Raw genomic sequence first — 14,721 nt, forward strand, 5'->3', positions numbered from 1 at the left:
GCCCCCAGCTCTGCTCCCCTCCCCATCCAGGCTTCTCTGCTTCCCTCCAGTCCACCATCTCTGCTCCCTTCCCTGTCCAGGCTTCTCTGCTTCCCTCCAGTCCACCATCTCTGCTCCCTTCCCCGTCCAGGCTTCTCTGCTTCCCTCCATGTCTGCTCTCCTCCCCATCCAGGCTTCTCTGCTTCCCTCCAGTCCACCATCTCTGCTCTCCTCCCCATCCAGGCTTCTCTGCTTCCCTCCAGTCCACCATCTCTGCTCCCCTCCCCATCCAGGCTTCTCTGCTTCCCTGCAGTCCACCATCTCTGCTCCCCTCCCCATCCAGGCTTCTCTGCTTCCCTCCATGTCTGCTCTCCTCCCCATCCAGGCTTATCTGCTTCCCTCCATGTCTGCTCCCCTCCCCATCCAGGCTTCTCTGCTTCCCTCCAGTCCACCATCTCTGCTCCCCTCCCCATCCAGGCTTCTCTGCTTCCCTCCAGTCCACCATCTCTGCTCCCCTCCCCATCCAGGCTTCTCTGCTTCCCTCCAGTCCACCATCTCTGCTCCCCTCCCCATCCAGGCTTCTCTGCTTCCCTCCAGTCCACCATCTCTGCTCCCCTCCCCATCCAGGCTTCTCTGCTTCCCTCCATGTCTGCTCTCCTGCCCATCCATGCTTCTCTGCTTCCCTCCAGTCCACCATCTCTGCTCTCCTCCCCATCCAGGCTCCTCTGCTTCCCTCCAGTCCACCATCTCTGCTCCCCTCCCCATCCAGGCTTCTCTGCTTCCCTCCAGTCCACCATCTCTGCTCCCCTCCCCATCCAGGCTTCTCTGCTTCCCTCCAGTCCACCATCTCTGCTCTCCTCCCCATCCAGGCTTCTCTGCTTCCCTCCAGTCCGCCATATCTGCTCTCCTCCCCATCCAGGCTTCTCTGCTTCCCTCCAGTCCACCATATCTGCTCCCCTCCCCATCCAGGCTTCTCTGCTTCCCTCCAGTCCCCCATATCTGCTCCCCTCCCCATCCAGGCTTCTCTGCTTCCCTCCAGTCCACCATCTCTGCTCCCCTCCCCATCCAGGCTTCTCTGCTTCCCTCCAGGTCTTCTCTCCTCCCCATCCAGGCTTCTCTCCTTCCCTCCAGGTCTTCTCTCCTCCCCATCCAGGCTTCTCTCCTTCCCTCCAGGTCTGCTCTCCTCCCCATCCAGGCTTCTCTCCTTCCCTCCATGTCTGCTCTCCTCCCCGTCCATGCTTTCCTCCCCCTCCCTTCTTATTTCCTTCCCCTCTTACTGAGGCCACAAGTGTGGAATTCATTGACGTCAGCAGATCTATTCCTGGACAGGGCTTTACATTCTGTTTATTTATTTCCTGACAGCTCCATGAACACTGTGACCCCCATCCTTCCTTGTCCCTGCCCCCTGCTCTGCTTCCCTCGCTCCAACTCGAGCATTATGTGGCCTCCAGTGCTGGTCCTGAAATATGGCTCTGATAGTTCACAAAGAATCTGCTCCACACACCAAAGCGGCTGAGCAGGCAGATCCCTACACTACAGGGACTCCACCAGCATGATTACTACACTACATGGACTCTGCTCACATGATCCCTGCATTACATGGACTCCACGAGCATGATCACTACACTACATGGACTCCACCAGCATGATCCCTACACTACATGGACTCCCTTCATGTGATCCCTACACTACATGGACTCCACCAGCATGATTACTACACTACATGGACTCTGCTCACATGATCCCTGCATTACATGGACTCCACGAGCATGATCACTACACTACATGGACTCCACCAGCATGATCCCTACACTACATGGACTCCCTTCATGTGATCCCTACACTACATGGACTCCGTTCACATGATCCCTACACTACATGGACTCCGCCTACATGATCCCTACATTACATGGACTCTGCTCACATGATCCCTACATTACATGGACTCCGCTCACATGATCCCTACACTGCCAGGACTCCACCAGCATGATTACTACTACACTACATGGACTCCGCTCACATGATCCGTACACTACATGGACTCCACTCACATGATCCCTACACTACATGGACTCCGCCCACATGATCCCTACATTACATGGACTCCACTCACATGATCTCTACACTACATGGACTCCGCCCACATGATCCCTACATTACAGGGACTCCACTCACATGATCCCTACATTACATGGACTCCACTCACATGATCCCTACACTACATGGACTCCGCCCACATGATCCCTACACTACATGGACTCCGCCCACATGATCCCTACATTACAAGGACTCCGCCCACATGATCCGTACACTACATGGACTCCACTCACATGATCCCTACATTACATGGACTCCACTCACATGATCCCTACACTACATGGACTCCGCCCACATGATCCCTACATTACATGGACTCCGCCCACATGATCCCTACATTACAAGGACTCCGCTCACATGATCCCTACACTACATGGACTCCGCCCACATGATCCCTACATTACATGGACTCCGCCCACATGATCCCTACATTACATGGACTCCACTCACAAGATCCCTACACTATATGGACTCCGCCCACATGATCCCTACACTACATGGACTCCGCCCACATGATCCCTACATTACAAGGACTCCGCTCACATGGTCCCTACACTACGAGGACTCCTCGCGATTCCCCAGAAAGCTTTGTATTACATGTACAGTCGGTTGCCGTATTGTATCAGAAATAGACGAGGACGTGAATCGCTGCCGAGTCTCTATATACGGGTCACAAGATATAGTGACCACCTCCTCCTCTGCAGATGGCATTCAGTGCCAGCCGCTAAGTATGTGAGCCCTCGCCACGTGAGCGCTACGGCTGTGTGCACACCTGGTGGATTAGCTGGAATAACACTGTGTAAAATATTTTTGCTGCGTTTTTGTTGTGTTTTGTTGACTGTTTTGCCTTTTTGTTGATTTTTCCCCGCTCATTAGTATGGATGAAATGTGCAATAAAAACATTGGACATGATGCAAATTTAGGTCTGCAAGGAAAAAAATAAGCAACGGGTGAAGACCTTCGGAATCTCATTCACTTTACGGGTGCTAGGAAATCATTCAGATTTTGTCAACTGCGCAGTGAAAAAAACCAGCGACATGTGCACATCCATTAGGGGGGATTTGGACCCCCGTTAGGAAAATCTGGAGTTTGGAGACGTATTTAAGATGTTATTTGGTAAGGTGGTGTCCCCTATAGCCTGGTAGTCACAGGCCAGAGTCAGCGTGGTCTTGGCCAGCCATGTTGTCCTCCTGAGGCTCAGTGGGCCGGTACTGTCTACTCTCGGCCTCTGAATGACGGTAGCTTATAGACGAGATGTCCAGCGTCAGCGATCAGAACCGTCCATTCTCCATCACTGCTCCTGTTACCTAAGTCCTCCATCATTTCTGGAGGCTGTAGACATTGACCTGATGCGCTAGTGGTGTGATGTGCCAGTGATGGATGCCGCCATGTCTAGTCTTCTGCAACATTTCTGACATGGAAAAAACTCAGGAATGGCTGCAGGCAATGTAATATTAAGATTATATAGCGCCAACATATTCCACAGCCCTTTATAATTTCAAGGGCATACGTACAGACAAGATATAGTAATACTCTATCGCAAAGGGCAGCCATGTCAGAAACACATTAGAATCACTATATATTTTCCCTACGAATATCCCTGTTTTTAATGGATAAAATAAGCAGAAGTTTTAATTACTCAAGTACCGATCCTTTCTTTGTAATACATTCAGTTATTGAGAGCAGTGAGGGTCCTGCTCACAAGCTACGATTTACGTGAAATTGGGGAAGGGGGTACACAAGGCGAAACGTGCTTCACAAGTGAAGACATCTGTCTGTGCAGCTAAAAGGTATCATCATTTCTGCCTATTATATTTTGTAGCATGCAGCTTTTTGGTTAAGTAGATGCAAATTGCATGAAATAGAGCCCCTTATTCCTGACACAAAGCTCCAAAAGTCCTGTATCACCTCAAACAGTTGTGGATATAAGCTAAAATTGTATCTTCCAGCATCCACCACTGGGGGGACCTGCGGAGCAGCCTGCAGTCGGGAGAGGGATTATCTGCCGACTCGCACACATTTTACTTCTTATGGGCCATCTGCATGGGCTATCTATGTGAGCCATCTGCGTGGGCCATCTGCATGGGCTATCTATAAACAAATCCACAGAACACAATGGTATTATATATGCATACGCATGCCAGTATAGGCTATAAGCTATGTAAAATAGTCTTGTGAAAGTGACCCGTGCGCTGTGGAAGAAATTGTGGACACCCACTTAACTAGGAAGAGATCCAACCAGAGCCAGCATATGGATACAAGCAAGATAAACACCAGACAGGAATTGTATATTAAAAAACGCCTTTATTGAATACAGTGGCAATCATCCCTTGTAGATTGTGAGCCCTCGCGGGCAGGGTCCTCATTCCTCCTGTACCAGTTATGACTTGTATTGTTTAAGATTATTGTACTTGTTTTCATTATGTATACCCCTCCTCACATGTAAAGCGCCATGGAATAAATGGCGCTATAACAATAAATAATAATAATAATAATAATAATAATTAGATGTACATTTTACATACTCATAAAAAATCCGCATGAGGAAAGACAAAAATAGTAATATATAAAAGAATTTATAAAAATGTAGAAAAACCTGAAGTAAAAGGCTGACCCCAACAGTATATATAAGCCACAAGGGGTGTAGCTCCCACAAAATGTATGTAGCCCAACTAAAGCCTTAAAAATAATAAGCAGCACAAGAGTATCCGTATATAGATGTATGCTGGACTGCTAAAGTGCAATGTGCCCAAATATATATATAAAAAAATTGTACAAGAAAAGAAACACAGATATCAGCAGTGTGCAAAAAATAAAGTGTCAATAGTGCAACAATATTTGCCAAAATTGGTGAAAGGATAAGCAAAGAAGATGCTGCCTATACAGACTAGCAAATTGCTCTTAAAAAAAGCAGAAAACAAGGTGCCAAAGTGCAATATAGCCAGATACGGCCGAAAAAGTGCGCAGCGCAATATTAAATACGGGCAATGATACTACTCTATTAGTTGGGAGCCGTAGGAATCACTAAAGTCCACCAATAACCAAGGGGATCACAGCAGCCTAAATAATCCAAGCATATGAAGTGGTAGTAAGGGGAGCACACTATACCTTAATTATACAAGCAGATCAGCGGGGTCAGCCCAATCCTCATGCGAACGCGCCCCGACGCGCGTTTCGGATGTATCCTTCGTCAGTCCAGCATACATCTATATACGGATACTCTTGTGCTGCTTATTATTTTTAAGGCTTTAGTTGGGCTACATACATTTTGTGGGAGCTACACCCCTTGTGGCTTATATATACTGTTGGGGTCAGCCTTTTACTTCAGGTTTTTCTACATTTTTATAAATTCTTTTATATATTACTATTTTTGTCTTTCCTCATGCGGATTTTTTATGAGTATGTAAAATGTACATCTAATTGCCACTGTATTCAATAAAGGCGTTTTTTAATATACAATTCCTGTCTGGTGTTTATCTTGCTTGTATCCATATGCTGGCTCTGGTTGGATCTCTTATGGGCTATCTATGTGAGCCATCTGCGTGGGCCATCTACATGGGCCACCTGCGTGGGACATCTGCGTGGGACATCTATGTGGGCCATGCATGATCAGTGACACCCAGTGAAGCACTGAAGGACAAGTGTTGAAGCAAGGATGAATTGTCCTTTTGTGTCACCCCTGTATAATGACTGCGGTTATTATTTATTTATATAGCACTATTAATTCCATGGTGCTGTACATGAGAAGGGGTTATATACAGAGTTATAGATATCATATACAGTAAACAAATTTACAATGACAGACTGGTACAGAGGGGAGAGGACCCTGTCCTTGCGAACTTACATTTTACAGTCTTTAGCTTTGGTGATTGCTATACTTTTCTCCCTGGTACCCTTACCCTTCCTTGTGGTTATACATTCCGAAGTTTGGAACCCACCATGCATTTTAGGAGCGATATAAGAAATTGGATGTGATAAAAGGCCCCGAAGAGCAGAGGGAAAATGTGCCTTCTGTTCTTACATGGAGCCCCACCAGGAGTGGATCCTTTGCCCGGACTTGCACTGAGGGGTGGATCCGCCGAGCATTGGGCGTGAATATTATGACGGCTTCGCATCATTCATTTCACAAATCTGTGGCTGCAGATTTGAGTCTTTCTGATCTTCTGTGCGGTAACCAGCATCCCGCCCAGGACATCAAGGGGTTAAGCCATGGCTGTCACAGCAGGAGAAGCCTTCCAGTTCTGGATAATCCCTCCTAGTATTCCTGACATGCCTGCACCAACCAGCAGCCATGAACACTGGGCTCATTGCCAGCCAAGAGCCTGTAAACACAAGGAGGGTACAAACAATCCAAACAGCAGCCCCAAAGACAAGTGCCAAGGGGCCTGGAGGAAGGGAAGACCTGGAACCATCTAGAACCTGACGTTCTGTACACATTGTTCGTCTTGTGACATTCCCTACAAACCCTCAACAGCAGCTCCACAGTGTGAGGAGCCCACCACTCATACTGCGCTCCCACACCTTCCAGTGGTATGTTGGCTGTAGTCTCAGCCAGACCCTCAGGGTGAGAGTGGAGCTCCGCCAGGCCCACTCTCCTCAGCTGCCCCAGACATGTCTTTTCTTGAGGTATTGTCTCCATTTTCGGACTAAGGCTACTTTCACACATCAGTTTTTTGCCGTCAGGCTTAATCCGGCGAGTTTTGAAGAAACCAGATCCGTTGCAAATTGTGAAAAATTGATGCGATGGATCAGTTTTTTCGCCGCATCCAACTAGCTGATCGGGGGGAGAGAGAGACCAGAATGAAAAACGCATACTTAGCACACATGCTTAGTTAAAAAACGGAATCCATCGGCGGATTCCATCATTTGGCGGATTCCTTCATTTGGCGGATCCGGCGCCATGGGGTTCCACTCTAACAAACGATGGATCCGTCGCTGTACTTTTTTTTCGATGGACACAAAAAACGTTGTTATGTCCGTTTTCTCTGGCTGCCGGAAAAACAATTTTCGATGGATGCGGCTAAAAACGGATGAAACGTGAGGCCATCCGTCGCTAATACAAGTCTGAGGAAAAAATGGATCCGGCGGCAACTTTTGCTGGATCCATTTTTTTTCAAAATTCGCCAGATTGAGCCTGACGGCAAAAAACCGATGTGTAAAAGCAGCCTTAAGGAAGCCTTGTTATCCCGGTCCATTGTACGGATCCTTCAGATGTGATAATGATGATGATGATAATGTGTGTAAAGCGCTGTGGAATATGTTAGCGCTATATAAAAATAAAGATTATTATTATTATTATGTGAAATCTTTTACACCCAGGTTTATGGATTCTTGTCAGTCTGGCTAGGCATGGGCCCATCAGTAACAGTGATTCTTGGGGACCACTGTCAGCTACATGCACAAATAACTGGACCCTAGTAATCACATTTACTTTTGCTTCTATGTAGTATTAATTTGATTAGCAAGGTTCATGAATGATAGAAAGATACTTTTTTTCTGCGCCATTCATTAGCACTTCTTCATAGGGGTCTACTGGAGGATTCTCCTGTTCACCTGTGGCCAGTCCAAGCCTGATCCTTGTCATATTCCTCATGTTAGGCTGCTTTTAGACTTGCGTTCCTGTGCGCTGCGGATGGCAGCGTATTTCCTCCTTGTTTCCTCCGTGAAGCTCTGCCTACTGCTGGCCGCGTCTTGCGTTTTCCTGCGTACCTATCTTTAACATTGGGTACGCAGGGACATGCGTTGGATGCGGATGTGTCCACATGCGCTGGATGCAGCCAGCAGTAGGCGGAGCTTCACGGAGGAAGCAAGAGGGAAGTACGCTGCCCTCCGCAGCGCACAGGAACGCAAGTCTGAAACCAGCCTAAGGCTAGATTCACATTTGCGGTCGATTCCGCAGCCAATCTTCCACAACCTGAAACGCACGATAAACCGCATGCAAACGCAGTGGTTTTTAGACGCATCAGCTTACGCATACGGTCAAAAAAATGCAACGTTTACACGCTTTTGCATGCGTTTGCATTTTTTGTGCGCATGGTGGAAAATTTTACAGGAGAAAAATCTAGATAAACAGACACCGCCAATGGGACTACAGTGGGATATCTTTATATAGACCCTTGGCCAGCTGAAATCTTCAGATGTGACAGAGAATACTTACCAAGTACTCACTTCACTTTCGTGTCCACCATGTTCAGGCCCAAGACGCTCCTCGGAAGAAGAAGATGGCGACATTCTGATGAATGCAGCAGGAAAAAAAGAGACAAATTATTAGGACATATAAAGAGAGAAAAAAGAAAAGACAGACATTGGCTTTTATACTCGCATTGTCCAAAGTGGAGATTCCTCCCAGGGTCTTCCCAGTCTGCAGAGTTGTGGACTGCCAATGCCCACTCCCTCCTTTTATGTGTCTGTGTATGGGAGGTGGCTAATCAGTGGCTAGACAGGTTTACTGTGCAAAAAACGCATGCCTTCACAAACGTGTGTGCTTGTGTTCTCATAGACTGAAATGCATTGTTTTGCCGCATTCCTTCCACAAACAACCGCATACGTTTCTAGACGGGAAATTCACGCCTCTGAAATTACAACATGTAGCGTTTACCGCGCCAAGCCGCAGACAACGAAACGACGCATGCGTCGTCAAACGTGGCAAAACGTAACCAATCGCATGTACCTGCATCCCTAATGTTAAAGATATGAAAACACGACGCATGCGGCATAAACGCTGCGCACACGGCCGTAAATGTGAAACCAGCCTAAGGCCGGTCACGTGGGGCCGCTGATTACAGTCATGAATATGCGGCTCCACCCCTATGGGAGGTGGAGCCGCATATTCATTACTGTAAATGAGCGGCCCCACGTGACCGCATACAGGATAAGATGCGGCCAGAACAGGAAGCAGCGACAGCCAACGAGGGAGGCGGGTGAGTATTTTCAGAACAGCGGGGGGGCGCACAGGGGGTCGGGGGGCACACAGGGGGTGGGACGGCGGGGGGCACATAGATCTTTATTTTAAACACTATTATTCATATCCTCTCTGCAGCAAACGCTGCTGCAGGGAAGATATGAATCGCGGATTCAGCACCAGTGGGGGAGACAGCGCTTAATGTAGCGCTGTCCCCTGCATGGCACACGGACTGCACACGGACAACGTCTGTGTGCGGTACGTGTTTTACACGGACCCATTGACTTTAATGGGTCCGTGTAATACGTGTGCTCCCACGAACACTGACATGTCTCCGTGTTTGGAACACGGAGACACGGTCCGCAAAAAATCACTGACATCTGAACAGATGCAGTGATTTTTATGTGTCTACGTGTGTCAGTGTCTCCGGTACTGAGGAAACTGTCACCTCAGTCGGAGACACTGAAGTGTGAAACCGGCCTAAAAGAGTTAGTTACACTGTGTGCACCTCCCAGCTGGGTGCTTCTCCTCTGCTCTGGAGTGGCCTAGCCTGATGGATTACTGGCACCAGCTTCTAGTGGAAGGGATGTCATGTGACCACTGCAGCCAGTCAGCGGCCTCCAAACTGCTGCAGCCCTCTCAATCCGTAGGACAATTAAAGCAGTGATTAGTGAAATCCTGACCATTATCTGCAGATTCACTCATCCACACAATTCACACCGTCCCCTGGGCCCTAGATAGTGGCCCTGACGCTGCAGCCGCCATCTTCCAACCTAGAGCACCACACTTTAGTGACATGTACATCGTCCAGCATATTGTATTTTGTATGAAATCTTTTATACATGTTCTTCTGTCTTGTAGTCTGGAATATCCGGTAAGCACGGTGGCTCAGTGGTTAGCACTGTGCTATATATAGGGCAGCACGGTGGCTCAGTGGTTAGCACTGTACTATATATAGGATGACACAGCAACTCAGTGGTTAGCGCTACTATATATAGGATGGCACGGTAGCTCAGTGGATAGCAAAGGGGGTTGCCTACAAGTAGTATTCAACCCCCTGCAGATTTAGCAGGTTTACACATTTGGAATTAACTTGGCATTGTGACATTTGGACTGTAGATCAGCCTGGAAGTGTGAAATGCACTGCAGCAAAAAAGAATGTTATTTCTTTGTTTATTTTTTTTTTAAATTGTGAAAAGTCTTTTCAGAGGGTCATTTATTATTCAACCCCTCAACCCACCAGAATTCTGTTTGGTTCCCCTAAAGTATTTAGAAGTAGTTCAGGCACAAAGAACAATGAGCTTCACATGTTTGGATTAATTATCTCTTTTTCCAACCTTTTCTGACTATTTAAGACCCTCCCCAAACTTGTGAACAGCACTCATACATGGTCAACATGGGAAAGACAAAGGAGCATTCCAAGGCCATCAGAGACAAGATCGTGGAGGGTCACAAGGCTGCAAAGGGGTACATAACCCTTTCCAAGGAGTTGGGCCTACCTGTCTCCACTGTTGGGAGCATCATCCGGAAGTGGAAGGCTTATGGAACTACTGTTAGCCTTCCACGGCCTGGACAGCCTTTGAAAGTTTCCTCCCGTGCCGAGGCCAGGCTTGTCCGAAGAGTCAAGGCTAACCCAAGGACAACAAGGAAGGAGCTCCGGGAAGATCTCATGGCAGTGGGGACATTGGTTTCAGTCAATACCATAAGTAACGTACTCCACCGCAATGGTCTCCGTTCCAGACGAGCCCGTAAGGTACCTTTACTTTCAAAGCGTCATGTCAAGGCTCGTCTACAGTTTGCTCATGATCACTTGGAGGACTCTGAGACTGACTGGTTCAAGGTTCTCTGGTCTGATGAGACCAAGATCGAGATCTTTGGTGCCAACCACACACATGACGTTTGGAGACTGGATGGCACTGCATACGACCCCAAGAATACCATCCCTACAGTCAAGCATGGTGATGGCAGCATCATGCTGTGGGGCTGTTTCTCAGCCAAGGGGCCTGGCCATCTGGTCCGCATCCATGGGAAGATGGATAGCACGGCCTACCTGGAGATTTTGGCCAAGAACCTCCGCTCCTCCATCAAGGATCTTAAGATGGGTCGTCATTTCATCTTCCAACAAGACAACGACCCAAAGCACACAGCCAAGAAAACCAAGGTCTGGTTCAAGAGGCAAAAAATCAAGGTGTTGCAGTGGCCTAGTCAGTCTCCTGACCTTAACCCAATTGAAAACTTGTGGAAGGAGCTCAAGATTAAAGTCCACATGAGACACCCAAAGAACCTAGATAACTTGGAGAAGATCTGCATGGAGGAGTGGGCCAAGATAACTCCAGAGACCTGTGCCGGCCTGATCAGGTCTTAGAAAAGACGATTATTAGCTGTAATTGCAAACAAAGGTTATTCCACAAAATATTAAACCTAGGGGTTGAATAATAATTGACCCACACTTTTATGTTTAAAATTTATAAAAATTTAACTGAGCAACAAAACTTTTTGGTTTGTAAGATTTATGCATCTGTTAATAAATCCTGCTCTTGTTTGAAGTTTGAAGGCTCTAACTTATTTGCATCTTATATAAACCTGCTAAATCTGCAGGGGGTTGAATACTACTTGTAGGCACTGTAGGATGACACGGTGGCTCATGGTTAGCTCTGTACTATATATAGGATGAGACCGTGGTTAGCACTGTATTATATATAGGATGACAGTGGCTCAGTGGTTAGCACTGTACTATATATAAGAAACCCAAAATGAAGATGGACACTTGAGCTAAAAATAAACAAATTTTATTGAAGATATCCTAAAAATATTGGTACAACAATAACAATTAAGATTAAAAAGACACAATAGAAAAAGAGAGGCAACACTAGTGCCACGCACGCACAAAATGACCAGATATAGTCAGACGGTACATATATATATAGATGGTATAACACCAGGTTGTTTTTGGAGCCAGTCAACAAAGCTGAACATACAAAAATAGGATGGTTACGTTATAAATATATGGCATGTAAAAAGACAATAATTGCTTCATATACGAGTAAACATGTGATTACATACTAGAATTAGTATTAACAGACCACCTGTACATAAATTTAGAATATAGCCACAAATATCAAGAAGCTCCAAGGCTATATCTGGATCAGGAAAGGTTCTTGTAAGTAACTAGTTTGCAGTAAAGTGCATAGTGCAGCCACTATATGAGGGTTATCAAACTCAATGTAAACCAATAGGGATAGTACATAGCTTAAAATATACCGGGAAGTCCCGTGTAGTACATGAGATACAAAGACTGCACATAAACCAGCTAAGAAAAACTTAGTATAGAGAACCAACCTGATGCCGTGCGTGGAAAGGGAGGCCCCAACGCGCGTTTCGCAAAGATTGCTTCCTCGGGGGGTGCTAGTGTGGGGTTGGAAATGGGCCTGCTTTTATATCAGGGCATGAAGAGTCTCAGCGGCTATGGCAGCGCTTACCCGGGCACCACAGTGACCGGAAGCGGTGGGGTTGGCGTCCGACGTCACACATCCGCGCCCCGCACTGACGCGTCAGTGGGAGGGGCCAGATGTGCGACGTGAGCAGGAAGCGTATCCACGGCAACTGAGTCACGCCGGCCAGGAGAAGCGTACACCGCTGTAAGGAAGATGGAAGGCAGGAAGTGACGCGACCAAGTTAAGGATACATAGTTAAAATCCGGCGTGGAGCAAGTGCACATACCTGACGGTGACCGTGAGATACCCAAAAGGAAAGTAAAGGTGGATGAAGTGCTCAAAAGTGTGCCGGAACTGAGCTGAAGAGAGTGGAATAAAAGGAAGAAAATTAGTGAATATATTGGTATATGCACGCCTGTATACCACTAAACATACATATATTCAGAAGCATTCGCCCTATGATATGGAAAATATGCATGAAAAACAGTGAATGGAGGGCATGGTAAACAAGTGAAAAGAAGGGGGATATGTATAAAAATAAAGCCATGTATACACCCCCATACACGTATATGTATACACGCACGCACGCACGCACGCACACATGCTGACACAAGCTATATATATCTATAATATAACGCTGGGAGCGTCACTCTGTCCGAAGCCTTAATAGACTGCGCAGGCGCGACGCTCCCAGCGTTATATTATAGATGCCGCCGAGAGCAGGGGGTCGAGAGCACGGGGAGATGCCGCCGAGAGCAGGGGGTCGGGAGTACGGGGAGATGCCGCCGAGAGCAGGGGGTCGGGAGTACGGGGAGATGCCGCCGAGAGCAGGGGGTCGTGAGCACGGGGGCGCCGTATGTGCGCCCGGCACAGAAAGTTTTTACTTACGCCAGTTCCGGCGCCATTGTCTTTCTACTCCTGGTGCCGGAATCGGCGCCTGCGCAGTACGCCCTTTCCGGCGCCATTTTATTGAAGACACACTGCAGTGTCTTCAATAAAATGGCGCCGGAAAGCGCGTACTGCGCAGGCGCCGATTCCGGCTCCAGGAGAAGCAAGACAATGGCGCCGGAACTGGCGTAAGTAACAAATTGCTGTGCCATGAGGCTGTGGCACTTCATGCCACAGCCATTTGTTACTTACGGCATTTCCGCCGCCAATATCTTTCTCCTCCTGGTGCCGGAATCGGCGCCTGCGCAGTACGCGCTTTCCGGCAGTGTCTTCAATAAAATGGCGCCGGAAAGCGCGTACTGCGCAGGCGCCGATTCCTGCTGCCGGAATCGGCGCCTGCGCAGTCCGCGCTTTCCTGCGCCATTTTCTTGAAGACACCTGCAGTGGAGCCGGACGATAGGTGAGTATGGTATTTTTTTTTTTTTATATGGCAGCAGCATACGGGGGCATATAATACAATAGTGGCGCAGGATGGGAGCAGCACATGACAGAACTGGCGCAGGATGGCAGCAGCACATGACAGAACGGGCGCAGGATGGCAGCAGCACATGACAGAACGGGCGCAGGATGGCAGCAGCACATGACAGAACGGGCGCAGGATGGCAGCAGCACATGACATTACGGGCGCAGGATGGCAGCAGCACATGACAGAACGGGCGCAGGATGGCAGCAGCGCATGACATAACGGGCGCAGGATGGCAGCAGGATGGGAGCAGCACATGACAGAACGGGCGCAGGATGGCAGCTGCGCATGACAGAAAGGGGGCGCAGGATGGGAGCAGCACATGACAGAACGGGCGCAGGATGGCAGCAGCACATGACAAAACGGGCGCAGGATGGCAGCAGCGCATGACAGAACGGGCGCAGGATGGCAGCAGCACATGACAGAACGGGCGCAGGATGGCAGCAGCACATGACAGAACGGGCGCAGGATGGCAGCAGCACATGACAGAACGGGCGCAGGATGGCAGCAGCGCATGACATAACGGGCGCAGGATGGCAGCAGGATGGGAGCAGCACATGACAGAACGGGCGCAGGATGGCAGCAGCATATGACAGAACGGGCACAGGATGGCAGCAGCGCATGACATAACGGGCGCAGGATGGCAGCAGGATGGGAGCAGCACATGACAGAACGGGCGCAGGATGGCAGCAGCGCATGACAACGGGGGCGCAGGATGGGAGCAGCACATGACAGAACGGGCGCAGGATGGCAGCAGCGCATGACAGAACGGGCGCAGGATGGCAGCAGCACATGACAGAACGGGCACAGGATGGCAGCAGCACATGACAGAACGGGCGCAGGATGGCAGCAGCACATGATGGAGACCATATACCAATATAAATGCTCGCCACCCGGGC

General features: G+C 48.5%; 1 long non-coding RNA gene across 1 annotated transcript in view; it reads right to left on the minus strand.

Moving 5' to 3' along the window:
• Positions 1-5,742: 5,742 nt before the first annotated feature.
• Positions 5,743-14,721, minus strand: part of LOC138658102 (uncharacterized) — a 40,973-nt gene continuing 31,994 nt past the window's right edge. The window contains exons 2-4 of the long non-coding RNA XR_011317344.1: positions 12,698-12,770; positions 8,234-8,308; positions 5,743-6,398 (exon numbers count right to left, since the gene is read on the minus strand). This is a non-coding gene — a long non-coding RNA (uncharacterized lncRNA). The remainder of the gene's footprint in view (positions 6,399-8,233; positions 8,309-12,697; positions 12,771-14,721) is intronic.

This window comes from Ranitomeya imitator, chromosome 1, assembly GCF_032444005.1.
Source record: "Ranitomeya imitator isolate aRanImi1 chromosome 1, aRanImi1.pri, whole genome shotgun sequence".
Classification (NCBI taxonomy): domain Eukaryota; kingdom Metazoa; phylum Chordata; class Amphibia; order Anura; family Dendrobatidae; genus Ranitomeya; species Ranitomeya imitator.